General features: G+C 30.3%; 1 protein-coding gene across 4 annotated transcripts in view; it reads left to right on the top strand.

Annotated features, from left to right (window-relative positions):
• The first annotated feature begins 180 nt into the window (after positions 1–180).
• The window catches only part of Bmcp (uncoupling protein Bmcp mitochondrial), a 62,778-nt gene continuing 48,355 nt past the window's right edge, over positions 181–14,603 (top strand). The window contains exon 1 of one of the 4 annotated variants that reach the window (XM_075357254.1): positions 181–250. The gene's annotated coding sequence lies outside the window, so the exon portion shown is untranslated. Of the gene's footprint in view, positions 251–436; positions 598–14,603 lie in introns of those variants that run through there. The other 3 variants (XM_075357255.1, XM_075357259.1, XM_075357258.1) reach the window with 3 other exon arrangements.

Raw genomic sequence — 14,603 nt, 5'->3', positions numbered from 1 at the left:
AAATCCAGCCCTATATTAAAAAGTAATCTGATCTGATGGAAAAGAAATTCATAGGAAAATATGTTTTTTATATCAGAGGATATCTTGAAAATGTTTTGTTATATCATTTATGTTATTCAGTTTAAAGCAATACATTTATTCTCTTTGTATCGGTGCAGTAGTGTTATATTTAAAGTTTTTTCTAGGTGCTGTAGTGCTGTTCGGCTTTTCCCATCTTCTGACGTTTGAATTGTGATTCAACTTATAAGGTGTAAGTTATGTAAATATTGTTCATACATATGTTATTTTTTTCTGTTGTCACATTTATACGTTGTTATTACTTTTATAATTATCTAGAATTAATTTATTCTTTAAAAAATGATGTAATTTTACTTGTAGTTTAACCTATCTGTAGATTGTGATGTGGTTGTGAAAATCCGAATTCTATTAATATATTATCGATTTGTAAGAAACATACAAGATGCTGAGTAAATACTGTAAATAATAGTTGATTTATCTGTACATTACACTGCAAACAGATGTTTGGTTATTGGTCCAGTTTACGATCAGAACAATTGACTTTCGACCGGTATTTCTGCCAATATAGAAATTAATTCGGTAAACATTTTTTTTATATAGCTGTTTTTTGTAGTTTTGTCAGTGTTGGCCCAGTAAGTGCCGTGTGGCACACAAAATATAAAAGAGATTTAATTTAAACACAACTAAAATTACTTCACCAAAATTATTTCAACTCTCGAAAACAAGATAATTGTTAGAAGTACTTGATTGAAAATTATAATATCTTTCTGTATGACTGTACAGTTGTTAATGAAAATAATTTGAGAAATATCAAACGTTTTGAGAACGCTTTGGCAAAAATACATTCATATATACTTTAAATCATTTACAGGCTTCCAAATTCAGCCATCATCAGTACCACATATTTTTTTAACCGTGCTTAATGTTTTTTTCTTTTTTTTGTATTTGTTAAGTTATTAATTTATCTAATTTTGCTCACCTGCAAGTATTTCTTGGATACATTGAAAAGTAGAAGGCGCAAATTTTTATATAATTTCTAAATTATTGGCATGTTTTGCCGAATCTCTTTCTGGATGTCAGACTAACTGCTTTTGGGGATGCAAGACTAGCATTTGTCTTCATATTTAATCAAAACTCACCAAATTCACAATTTTCCAAAAATAAATGATGTATTTGATCACCTTCATTTAGATTTTGACAATTTATCTGTGGATTGCAGATAGAAAATGTAATATAAATGAAACATATTATGATACAGATGACTTTAGAAACATGAATTTATGTTTCTTATTTATAGGTATATTTTGATGTTGTCCTATCATTTAGAAAAAGCAATTGCCTGTAAGATGAGAAAAAACAGATTTAAAAGAAATTGATTTTAAAAGGACTGCACAATATTATTTACTTCTCAACAAGGTGGAATAGTATTAATTTTCATGGAACAGTTGCAGAGAAAATTATTATTAGAACATAGAAGATTGAATACCTTCTACTTAATATAATTACATCATAATAAAGAATTAAAAAAAAAGTCCAGTTAGAACTTACACAGAAAGTATATATATATATATTTTTTTTTTTGTTTTATTTTATAGTATTATCATTTTGTGATAAGTATATTTCTTTATGGGCATGTAACACATTTGTCATTTGTTGGACAATATGTTGTTTTTCTATTCCAATAGAACAGTTACATTTTACCATACAGTCAAATCGTAGCCGTGCTTCCCATTGTCAACCTTCATTCTGTCCATGTATTGTCTGTACTGTCATTCTGTCTACACTTCATTCTGAAGTAAATTCATTAAGACAACTTTTATTTTCTTACCACCTCTTCAGTGCCTACACAGCTTTTCTACTTGCATATAAATCTTTGAACTATTCTGTAAATTTCCAATACCACTCTACCCTTTTTCATGTCTTCCCTCATTATATTTGGTAATTCATGTCATAATTTCACCTTTTTTTTTTTAAATTTATGTTGCTGAGTGTCTGCAATGAGCCCAAATATAGTGTATCTCTTAATCTTTATGAGTTATAATTGTGGAGTTATCGCATCTTCGTAAAAAAAAAAAAAAACTAAATATGGAAGGTGTAAAAGTTAGTGATTTTAGATTCACTAACTCAGCCCATGCCATAAGCTGATTTGCCTATGGAATGGGGTAACACTATTTTTGGCTAATAAATAAAATAAAGTGCTCAACCATCAGGTTGGTCTAATTGTGAACGTTTCTTTGCAAATCAGCTGATTTCGAAGTCAATAGTTTGAACGTTCAATTACTAGTAAAGGCATATAATATTATATGGATTTGAATACTAATCATGGATACTGGTGTTCTTTGATAGTTGGGTTTTCAATTAACCACACATCTTTGTACAAGACTACACTTCACTTAAACTCATACATATCCTAATTCATCCTCTGAAGTAATATCTGATGGTAATTCCCAGATGCTAAACAAGGGGGAAAAAATAAAGTACTCAAAAGAAAACGTTAAAGAAATATATGCGACTAAACAGTTCGTAAATTTATTAATATACAATTAATGAAAATCAAAGATTCCATTTTTAAGATCTCATTGCACACACGTCAGGTAGTAGATTGGTAGATCCTTCTACTATAGCATGTACATCTGTGAATTCTTTTATAGTGTTCTTTTTCAAAAAAATTGTGTGTAACTTACTAAATCATGTATTTCTATTAAGTCTTTTTTACAGAATACAACCGTTTAATGTCTTTCTTTATCTTCATTTAACGCTAAAGGTCTAACCTATTTTCTGCCCTTTTCCTTTTGCCAATTTGACCATTTAAGTATCATAATTAAGCATATTTCAGTTTTCCCTTTTCATCTTAGTTGTATTGTTTCACTAGAAAAATCATCGACAGTGTACAGAAAAGACTATAAAAAATTCAGCAAATACAGAAAACTACCTTACTTTAGCGTAATAGAGAAGAAGGAGTGGATAAAACAGACAAAAATTGCATATCCAAAAAATATATTTTTCAAAAATAAAAACTTTAATCTTACCATGGCTATTTCTAAAAAATTATCCTCCCTCTCAATAATGGTAATGATTAAAATTAATTCTACTAGAAGAACTTTTATTTTAAAAATAATAATTCGAGTTAAGGATTTGGAACAAACTCCAGAGAGAAATTGAAACTAAAATAAAGAAAATTTGGCTCATAAATATAATAGACCGGGTAAATCAATATTTTATGGAAACTGTTTATGAAGTTAATTTAGAGATCAAAGATTAAATAAAATTATAAAATAAACAGGAATTATATAATTGGGAAATTTACTTTATTGACAGTAAATCAGAAATTTCATTCTTAAATAATGATTGGAAAACAATATAGAACAGCCTTTTAAAATAAAATTTATTAAAAATATTTTTATAAGAATTTTCCATTACAGGAATAAACAGATGCCCTCTGTAAATTTAATACCTAGGTGAGGCTATATTTCTGATTGGTGTGTGGTTTGTGTAATATCTGTTTTGAAATAGGTTTTACCTACTGTAACCTATATGAAGAGCGTGCATTAAGTTTATGGGCAATATGACAGAGGTTTCGTTATGTTATTTAGAGCTAACTTTAGTTCCGATTGAGGTTGCCTGCATAAAATTGTACTATTACTTTTTTTGTTTTTATTTAATTGTTTTATAAAATTGTAAAAGATTCATTTTAAGTTCTAATAAAGTATTCATTAATTATTTCTTCATTAGAATTTTACTTACGCACATTTTATTATTATTTTTGTTTTATATAATAAATGTCATTATTTTCTGATGATTGTTTACTACTTCACATTCCATTATGTAAACTTTGTTTTGTTAGTTCCGTGAGTGTTTTTAGTTTTCCAGTTATAATGATAAATGCTGCTGTAGTGATAATGGGAACTCACACTATTGACAAGTAAAAAAAAAAATTTTTTTTTAATTGTCTTTTTTAAGTTTGTGCCCTTAAGGAGATATTAAAAAAATGTTTTACAACAAAAAAAAAATGTAAATAAATTGTAAATAATCTGCAAAAAAACTTTATTCTAATGCTGTCAGGTCCAAAAAGGTATTTTGATCAGTTGGACATTTTTGGGAATGTACATATGCATTTTGGCCTGTATTTGGTCTTATAACTATAGACCTCATTGACCGATGCTCTTCAAACTTGGTAGACTTAGAAGGTAAGTACTATCCTTTAGGGGAGAATGTATTAAAGCGTTTGTAAAAATTGGAAAAAGGAGTGGGGATGTTTTGCTTGAAATATATTTTCAGATCTTTAGTGGAGCACTGCAGCAAAACATTTTTCTTACAAAAGTTGAAGTTTTTTATCAAGATCACAAATTGCCAAAAAAATTTATTTAATATTCACCCACTACCCGTAAAAGTAGCCATATGTTTTTTTTTTAACTATATCTTGCTTCAGAAAAGGAGTTCTCATGGGAATTTTTTGGTTCTATAGTATCAATATGCATTCAAACAACTTCTATAAAAATTACTTCCCTAACCCATTCCATTGGTCTATGGTAACAAAAAAGAAGCTGACAACACAGTGTTAGGACTATCTTGTTGTAGCTTACACTTGCACACACACACACAATTAAATTTAGCATGTCAATGCTACACTAGTGCTCCTTGTGGTGACAGGGAGAACTATTGACGCAGTATACCCACTTAGACTCTAGTTTAGAGCATTTTTCGGATGAGGGTGTGATTTTACAAACTGATATTTTAATTTTTAGCAAACGTGCCTAAGAAAAATAAGACATTAATTAAGCAACATCTTGAGATACTGAGGGTGATTTTGCTCTATAGTCTCACTCCTTAACCTTTTTCATGGAAAATTGAATGGCAGCAATGCCCCATAAATAGAAGTAATTTGACCAAGTTTGGTCAAAAATGGTGCAGTAGTTCTTGATATATAAGGTGATTTATAGGCCAACACTGAACACACACAAGTATGTACAAACCATACAGAAAATTTTCATTTGGTTTTTTTTGGGTTCCTTAGGTGTCAAAATGTCAAGATCCAGTGAAAACCACATATGCCCAAATTGGACGAGTTGCAATACTTTCCCTTCTAGAGCTGTAGTGCTAGACAGGAAAATAAGATTTAAGAAAATTTATGTTTAATTTTAATCAATCTCATAAGTTACCCATTGCATTTAAGGTGTAAAATCTTAATTTTTGATAGCCCTTAGTCTTCAGAATTTCTTGAAAAAAGAATTAGCCAAAAAATGTTTCACCCAACCATTGAAAATGACATCTTTTTTATTTACAATTATGACTTTATCCTTGTATCTTTTAAAGCTTTAAAAAAAATATATTTAAAAAAAATTTATTATCCATTTAGGGACTATTTTCTTAACAATTAATTTTACCCAAATACTTTCCCTTGAGTTTGGGAACTCCAAATGAAAAAACTTTTTCACAATTTCAGATTTTTAATATTCAGAACTTATTTTGTTAAATAGTAGTGTAACTAAAAAAAAGTAATTTTAGTTTTAATTTATCTAAAATCATAAAAAAAATCATTTAACCATTAAAAAAGTCCCCTTGATGCATGAGCCCTGAAATTTTCAAAAAGTTATTATTTTTCAAAATTGTGAAGCTAGCTAATGTTGTAGATAATTTCTTCAAGAGTTGATACAAGTTGTCAAGCATAGGGCACAACTAGTCATTCTGCATTCACTTTTGTACTTTTAGATATTGTATATGTTTGTAAAAGAACAATAACACAAAAGATCCTCCTCATCCACTAAAAAATTTAACCATTGCTGAAATGTAAAGCAAATTAGAAGCCAACATACATTCATTAAAATTTTATTGACTCAAGTTTCAAAATGCTAAGAAATAAAGAAATCAAGGAGAAATTTATTAACTATAGCAGCCCTTACCTTGTTAGATCTTACTGTTAGCAAACCTTACCTTGTTAGACAAAGTAATAAAGACAATAATTGAACTGAAATTTTTCACTATGCTAAGGTTTTTATGAATTTTCTAAAGTGGAAAAGCTGTAACTAATATTATAATGGTAGGAAATCAAAATTTCAGTGAACAAGATTGTCTTCACCATTAACTGAAGGTGTTAATAATATATCTTAAGTACAAGACCATAATTAACTTAATATAATAATTTTGACAAAATTTCAGAAACTTAACACAAATTGTAAGACATCTTTATCAATAATTTATGAACAGTTTGTATAATTCTTTGCATCATTAAAAACTGATTTTTTCTTATTCAGCAGAAATACATACACATTGTAATGCAGACATAAAAAATGGAATTCAGAATAAATATAATTTTAAGATAGTAACCAAAGTTTTATTTTAATTCAAAAACTTTTAAATTGGATTCTAAGAAATAAAATACAATTTAAAAGATCGCAGTAATAATCTTATGGGAAAAATACACATTTCATATTCCTTAAATACATTATAAAAATTCTATTTTTCAAACTAATGAAAATACAAGATAAAAAATAAATAACTAATTATAATATTAAAAAATAAATGTATGCAATAAGTAAACATCAGTTTCGTTCGTAGTCTGTAGTTTGATTACTATTTGCAGGAAATTTTCATTGCATAATTCTTATGAAAAAAAATATAGGGCAGTAATAAAATTTACACAGACAGTTCCTATGAGTGGATATATGTATGTTTTGAATAAATAATAACAGATTACTAATCAGCACAATAGTAAACAAGATTTGTACAAAAATAAACAATGTCTGTTTTTTAGAAATAAAAAAATGGGAAAATAAATTTAAAAATACCTTCACCTTGAATGGCTCAAAACATTAGAAGTTTTGCCAAGATTCAATAATAAACAACAAAAATAAAAGACAACCAATACTAAATTGCCATTTAATGTAAACAAAATTAAATGTAACACAAACATTATGGCATTATTAAAAAATATCTTTGTAGCATATAAAGTTATAACTAATAATAAGCAAATCTTTAATATTAATATTTGGATATAAAACTGTAACATTTCTTATTAACTTTAAATGGTATTAAAAAAAATCATATATCCGTAAAATTTAAAAATTCATAAAATTTGTAAAATTATCTAGTGCTAGTCGTTTCATTTCGGTATGTCCCCTACATCCTACATCCCTAACAATTTGTTTTACATATTCCAAATGTTGCCTGCCTGCTCTGTTTTTTCCTTCTACCTGACCCTCTAATATTAAAGCGACTATTCCAGGATGCCTTAATATGTGGCCTATAAGTCTGTCTCTTCTTTTAACTATATTTTTCCAAATGCTTCTTTCTTCATCTATTTACCACAACAACTCTTCATTTGTCACTTTATTCACCCACCTGATTTTTAACATTTTCCTACAGCACCACATTTTAATGGCTTCTAATCTTTTCTTCTCAGGTACTCTGATCGTCCAACTTTCACTTCCATATAAAGTGACGCTCCAAACATATTCTTTCAAAAATATTTTCCTGACATTTAAATTAATTTTTGATGTAAGCAAATTATATTTCTGACTGAAAGCTTGTTTCGCCTGTGCTATTCATTATTTTAAATCACTCCTGCTTTGTCCATCTTTGGTAATTCAACTTCCCAAATAACAAAATTCTTCTACCTCCATAATCTTTTCTCTTCCTATTTTCACATTCAGTGGTCCATCTTCATTATTTGTTCTTGTTCATCCATCATCTTGTTCTTGTTTATTTTCATGCGGTATTTCTTGCGTAGTACTTCATCCATGCCGTTCATTGTTTCTTCTAAATATTTTTTAATTTTAGCTAGAATTACTATATCATCAGCAAATCGTAGCATCTTTAACTTTTCACCTTGTACTATTACTCTGGATCTAAATTGTTCTTTAACATCATTAACTACTAGTTCTATGTAAAGATTAAAAAGTAACGGGGATAGGGAACATCCTTGTTGGACTCCCTTTCTTGTTACGGATTTTTTATTATGTTCTTCAACTATTACTGTTGCTTTTTCGTTCGTGTAAATGTTATCAATCGTTCTTCTGTCTCTATATTTGAACCCAAATTTTTAAAAAATGCTGAACATTTTATTCCAGTCTATGTTATCGAATGCCTTTTCTAGGTCTATAAATGCCAAGTATGTTGGGTTGTTTTTCTTTAATCTTCCTTCTACTATTAATCTGAGTGCTTCCCTTGTCCCTATACTTTTTCTGAAACAAAATTGGTCTCTTCTAACACTTCCACTCTCTTCTCAGTTCCTCTGTACAGAATTCTAGTTCAGATTTTTGATGCATGAATAATTAAGCTAATTGTTCTGTATTCTTCACATTTATCTGCTTCTGCTTTCTTTGGTATCATGACTATATAACTCTTTTTGAAGTCTGACAGAACTTCCCCTTTTTCATAAATATTACACACCAGTTTGTATAATCTATCAATCGTTTCCTCACCTGCACTGCGCAGTAATTCTACAGGTATTCCGTTTATTCTTGGAGCCTTCCTGCCATTCAAATCTATTAATGCTCTCTTAAACTCAGATCTCAGTATTGTTTCTCCCCGTTCATCCTCTTTGACTTCCTCTTCTACCTCTGACACCATTTTCTAATGCATTTCCTGCTTATAACTTCAATATATTCCACCCACCTATCGACTTTTCCTTTCGTACTATAAATCAGTGTACCATCTTTGTTTAACATATTATTAGATTTTAATATATGTACCCCAAAATTTTCCTTAACTTTCCTGTATGCTCCATCTGTTTTACCAATGTTCATATCTCTTTCCACCTCTGAACACTTTTCTTTAATCTACTCTTCTTTCACTAGTTTGCACTTCCTGTTTATAGTATTTCTTAATTGTCGATAGTTCCTTTTACTTTCTTCATCACTAGCATTCTATATTTTCTACATTCATCCATCAGCTGCAATATATCATCTGAAATCCAAGGTTTTCTACCAGTTCTCTTTGTTCCGCTTAAGTTTGCTTCTGCGAATTTAAGAATTCCCTTTTTAACATTCTTCCATTCTTCTTCTACATTTTCTACTTTATCGTTTTTACTCAGACCTCTTGTAATGCCCTCCTCAAAAATCTTCATCAGGCTTCTCTAAATTCCACCGATTTATCTATTCTTCAGGTTTTTAAACCCCAATCTACATTTCATTATCACTAAATTATGGTCACTATCAATATCTGCTCCATGGTAAGTTTTGCAGTCGACAGGTTGATTTCTAAATCTTTGCTTAACCATGACAAAATCTATCTGATACCTTGCAGTATCACCTGGCTTTTTCCATTGTATATTCTTCTATTATGATTCTTAAACTGGGTGTTGGCAATTACTAAATTATAATTCAAGCAAAACTCTGTAAGTCGGTCCCTTCTTTCATTCCATTTGCCCAGCCCATATTCACCAACTATATTTCCTTCCTTGCCTTTTCCAATGCTTGCATTCCAATCTCCAACTCTTATTAAATTTTCATCTCCTTTTATGTGTTAATTACTTCATCAATTTCTTCGTATACACACTCTATCTCATCATCATCATCATGGGCCCTTGTAGGCATATAGACGTTAACAATCATTGTCTGTTTAGGTTTTGATTTTATCCTTATTACAATAATTCTATCGCCATGCGTTTTTAAATACTCTACTTTCTTCCCTATCTTCTTCTTCATTATGAAACCTACTCCTGCATGCCCATTATTTGAAGCTGAGTTAATTATTCTAAAATCACCTGACCAAAAGTCGCCTTCCCTTCCTCTTCCCACCGAACCTCACTAATTCCTACTACATCCACATTTATCCTATCCAATTCCCTTTTTGAATTTTCTAGCCTGCCAACCTTTTTTAAACTTCTAACATTCCACGCTCCGACTCTTAGAATGTTATTTTTGAATTTTCTGGTGACCCCTTCCTTAGTAGTCCCCACCCGGAGATCCAAACGGGGGATTAGTTTACCTCCGGAATATTTTACCAAGGAAGGCACCTCCATCATTGCTTTATGAAAATGCAGAGAGGTACATTTTCTTGAAAAAAAAGCAGTTGTAGTTTTCCATTGCTTTCAGCTGTGCAGTTCTCAGGGGACTGAGTGATATTGACCTGGCCGTTTAAGTCGTCCTGACCTATGCCCTTAACAACTACTGAAAGAGCTGCTGCCTTCTTTCAGGAATCATTCCTTAGTCTGGCTCTCAACAGATACCTCTCCGATATGGTTGCACCTTTGGTCCAGCTACTCTGTATCACTGAGCACTCAAGCTCCCTCACCAATGGCAAGGTGTAATGATTCAGAGGGAGAACTACAAATATATTTATTGAATTTTCACTTTCGTACAAAAATTAAAAAGTACCATATTTTAGCTTATAATGTAAATGAATATTTGAGTGAAACATAAATTAAGATTTTTAGATTAATGAGTATATTAATTTTTAGATTAATAAGAAAAAAATCCAAACATAAAAATGCCTATCAAAATAAAGTGGGAAACAAAAAATAAACAAACTGGCAATGAACTACATAACTTTATGGCTATGCCAGTCAGTTACGCAATTCATTTTTGAAAAACCTTTTCTAGCATAATTCAATCATTTTAAGCTCCGTTTGTATCTTTATGATAAAATAATTCCTTTTTATTAAAAAACTATACCAAAATTATGAATTTTTTTCACATTTCTATGTAAAAATATTTATTTGTAATTTCATGATTTGTTACAGTTTCATTTGTAATCAATTTTTTTTGTATTTATTTACTTCACTATGTAAATAAATACAAAAAAGAAATTATTATTTCTATACTTGTGGAAGGCTTAATGAAAGTTAAATGGTGGGACTCTTTGTTTTGTGTTATTGTTCTTTTAGAAACATATCTAATATCTAAAAGTACAAAAGTGAATGCAGAATGACTAGTTGTGCCCTATGCTTGACACCTACTTGTATCAACTTTTGAAGAAATTATCTACAATATTAGCTAACTTGTGAGATTGATTAAAATTAAACATAAATTTAAAACAAATTTTTTTAAATCTTATTTTCCTGTCTAGCACTACAGCTCTAGAAGGGAAAGTATTGCAACTCGTCCAATTTGGGGCATATGCTGTTTTCACTGGATCTTGACATTTTGACACCTAAGGAACCCAAAAAGAACAGATGAAAATTTTCTGTATGTTTGTATGTACTTGTGTGTGTTCGGTGTTGGCTTCTAAATCACCTTATATGTCAAGAACTACTGCACCATTTTTGACCAAACTTTGTCAAATTACTTCTATATTTGGGGCATTGATGCCATTAAATTTTCCATGAAAAAGGTCAAGGAGTGAGACTGTAGAGCAAAATCACCCTCAGTATCTCAAGATGTTGCTTAATTAATATCTTATTTTTCTTAGGCATGTTTGTTAAAAATTAAAAAATCAGTTTGCAAAATCACACCCTCACTCCAAAAAATGCTCTAAATTAGAGTCTAAGTGAATATAATAATAGTAGTCTAAGTCTAAGTAGATAATGATTGTAGTAATGTTTGGAACTTACTAAGGTGCAACTTTTCCAGACGCTGAATAATTTGTCTTGACAAAAGTCCAATCTCAGCTAGCCCTAATAACTCGAGGTTTGTGCTTTTACTACCACTTCTTTCCATCTTTCTTCTTTTGCTTTGCTGGCAATATTTGAAAAATTTCCCAATAGAATCTTCTTTTCTCTTGTGAAAGTTCGAAGAACAGTTTCTGTAGATTAGAAAACTGAGATAGTAAGAATAAAAGTAGTTTACTGCTTATTATTGTCGGTAAGGTTTGAATCTTAAGCTCTTTGAAAATGTCGAACATTTAGCAGGGTTGTTACTAACATTCTGTTTTTTATGGTTTGAATTATTAAAAACTTCTGTTGTTGTATCACTGACTATGATGAAATATATTGTCTACGATGAAAATAAAAGTTTTCTTACCGAAGACAAACAGTTGCTGTGCAGGACGTTATATTACTCTTTTCTGTAACATTAGATCATTCAGAAACCAAGTATTCTGCAATAGAGTGTGTTTAACTGTTTTCATAAATAGCAAAAATTCTTTCCACAATTAAAATATAATATCATTTTGTTTAATTTAAAATAAAATGATTATATTTATCATTTTGTTTCAAACTAAAAGTTGTATATTATAAACAAAAATATGCATGATATTGTATTATATCATTTATCAAAACACGATAATGTTATTATTCTTCAACAATAATTTAAAAAAAAAATATTTAGCATACAAATATTTCTTATGCCTGTATATAGTACAAAATGAATAGTTTATACTTGTGTTATTAGATTATTATTCCATAAAGTGAGTCATAAAATGAATGACCACTTTATATGAATTAGGTTATCAAAACATTTCATGTGATTTCAAGATCACAAATTCAAAAAACCTCAAAAGAAAAACAGGATCTTCATAAATCGAAATCGCAGTCATGCTCATTTAGCACACCAGAAAGTATAAGCAACGTTCAAAACCAGTTAGTGGCTTAGACAATTTTGATCAATGCATTGCAAGAATAGTAGTTCATGCAAAACATAATGAACCACCTACATTAAATAAATTATGTGAAGAATTTCAAAAGAGAATTCAATTTAACTACACTAGCCGCTATCCTGAAAGAGTTAGGGTTTAAATCATGTAAAACTTATAACAAAAGAGACTTTTGATTGACAAAGAAGACATCTGGTTGAAGAGGGTGGTGTATTTAAGAAAAATGACTGATTTAAGAAAATAAAGTTTTTTGATTGTTTATTTGGACGAATTGTAAATTTTTCTAAAACACTTTTAAAATCCGAACCATTGAAAATCTCCTACTCTGTCGACCTTGATTTCAAGGTCTGTGCAGTTAAATCCAAACCAGGGTGTGCGGAAAACTGATAATAGTTTGTATAGATCTCCAAATCAACTATCAAATACAAATTCTTTTTTTGATAAACACGAATCTCTCCTTAAACTTCTCACTTTGAAAAGAAATAAATACATTTTAATAGGTGATTTCAATATAGATGTATTAAGCCATGCTGACCCCCTTACCTTGCAGCTTCGCAATGCTCTGAACTCTTGATTTAAATTGGTTTGTGTACAAGCCAACTAGAGTGACGTCCATGTCGAGAACAACTCTCGACATTGCCATAACAAATATTTCAAATTCCTTGGTTTCAGTGGTGAAGTGGCCATTTTGGATCATTACGCCCAGGTGGTTGAGTTTAATGGAAAGCCCAATAAAAAGATTAATTAATAAAGAAAATATTAAACAGCTTAACTACAAACTTAAAAATGAAACTTGGGATTTCTTACAGAAATGTAAGTACCCAAATGAGAAATTCTATAAATTCTACAATTATTTTAACTATTATTTAGAAATCAGTTGTCCTTTCAAAAGATTCAAAAATAAATTTAAAGTAGAGCGGAAATCCTGGATGACTCCAGAAAAGCTTAAGTTTTATTATTCTATTTTTATATAAACACCCAAAATGAAAGATTCAAACATTTTTTCAGAAACTACAGGAAGATCTTCAAAAAGGTTATTTGTGCAGCTAAATCCTACGATATTAATAAATCAATAACAATAACAAAAGATTTTTCAAAAACCTCATGGCAAATTATTCATCATAACACAAAGGGAAAAAGCGAATCAAAAAGTCAGAATTCAATTTCCATTAAAGGAAAAGATAAAACGATTGCAGACCCACAGGACCCAAATGAGTTTAACAATTATTTTGCCTCGGTTGCTTCAGGTGATTCACGTTCAGGGGGCCTCGCCACAATTTAGCTAATGTTATACAACCAATTGCTTCCATGGCTTTTGTATGTATTGATGAGGCAGAAGTGGCACGTGTCATTCAAAAGCCGACTCCGAAAAAGACATGTGACATTGATGGTACGTCTGTGTGGTCGCTAAAGCAGTGCTGCGGGCACATCATAAAACCACTTACAGAGATGAACAATTTATCCTTTGTAACAGGACTTTTCCCTTAAACACAGCTAGAGTAGTTCCAGTATTCAAAAAAGATGGCCCTCATCAAATCAACAAACTACCATCATATTTCCATTCTTCCAGTTCTGAGTAAGATTTATGAAAGTCTCTTCTTAGAGAGAGACTTCTCAGTTTTCTGGAAAGATTTAACATTCTTGCATCAGAGCAACTTTGTTTTAGAAAAAAATAACTCGCTGATGCTGTAACAAGTTTTATTGATGGCGTTGTTGGGAGGTTGGATGGGCGAGAACATGTGCTCAGCATATTTCTTGATCTTTCTAGAGCATTTAACTGTGTGAATCATGAGGCATTGCTGCACCAGTTAGGAGCATGTGATGTGCGGGGTCTACCATGTAAATGGGTGGCATCTTACCTCCAGGACCGTAAACAGTGTGTCCAGATCTCAGGTGCTACATCTAACTGAGTAAGATTGATCCGTGGGGTCCCCCAGGGATCAATCCTGGGACCAGTTCTATCCCTAATTTACATCAACAACCTGAAATAATTTGTCTAACAATGAGATGTATTTGAGTATGCTGATGACACGTACTGCTTTAGAAATAAATCTTTTTTAGTCAAATCTTTTAAATCTTTGAGTTTATTTACAGAAATAAACTTAAGGACCAAT

This window comes from Lycorma delicatula, chromosome 2 (assembly GCF_047948215.1).
Source record: "Lycorma delicatula isolate Av1 chromosome 2, ASM4794821v1, whole genome shotgun sequence".
Lineage (NCBI taxonomy): Eukaryota > Metazoa > Arthropoda > Insecta > Hemiptera > Fulgoridae > Lycorma > Lycorma delicatula.
Note: the sequence above shows the minus strand (reverse complement) of the source record. Positions and strands in the feature narration are given on the sequence as shown.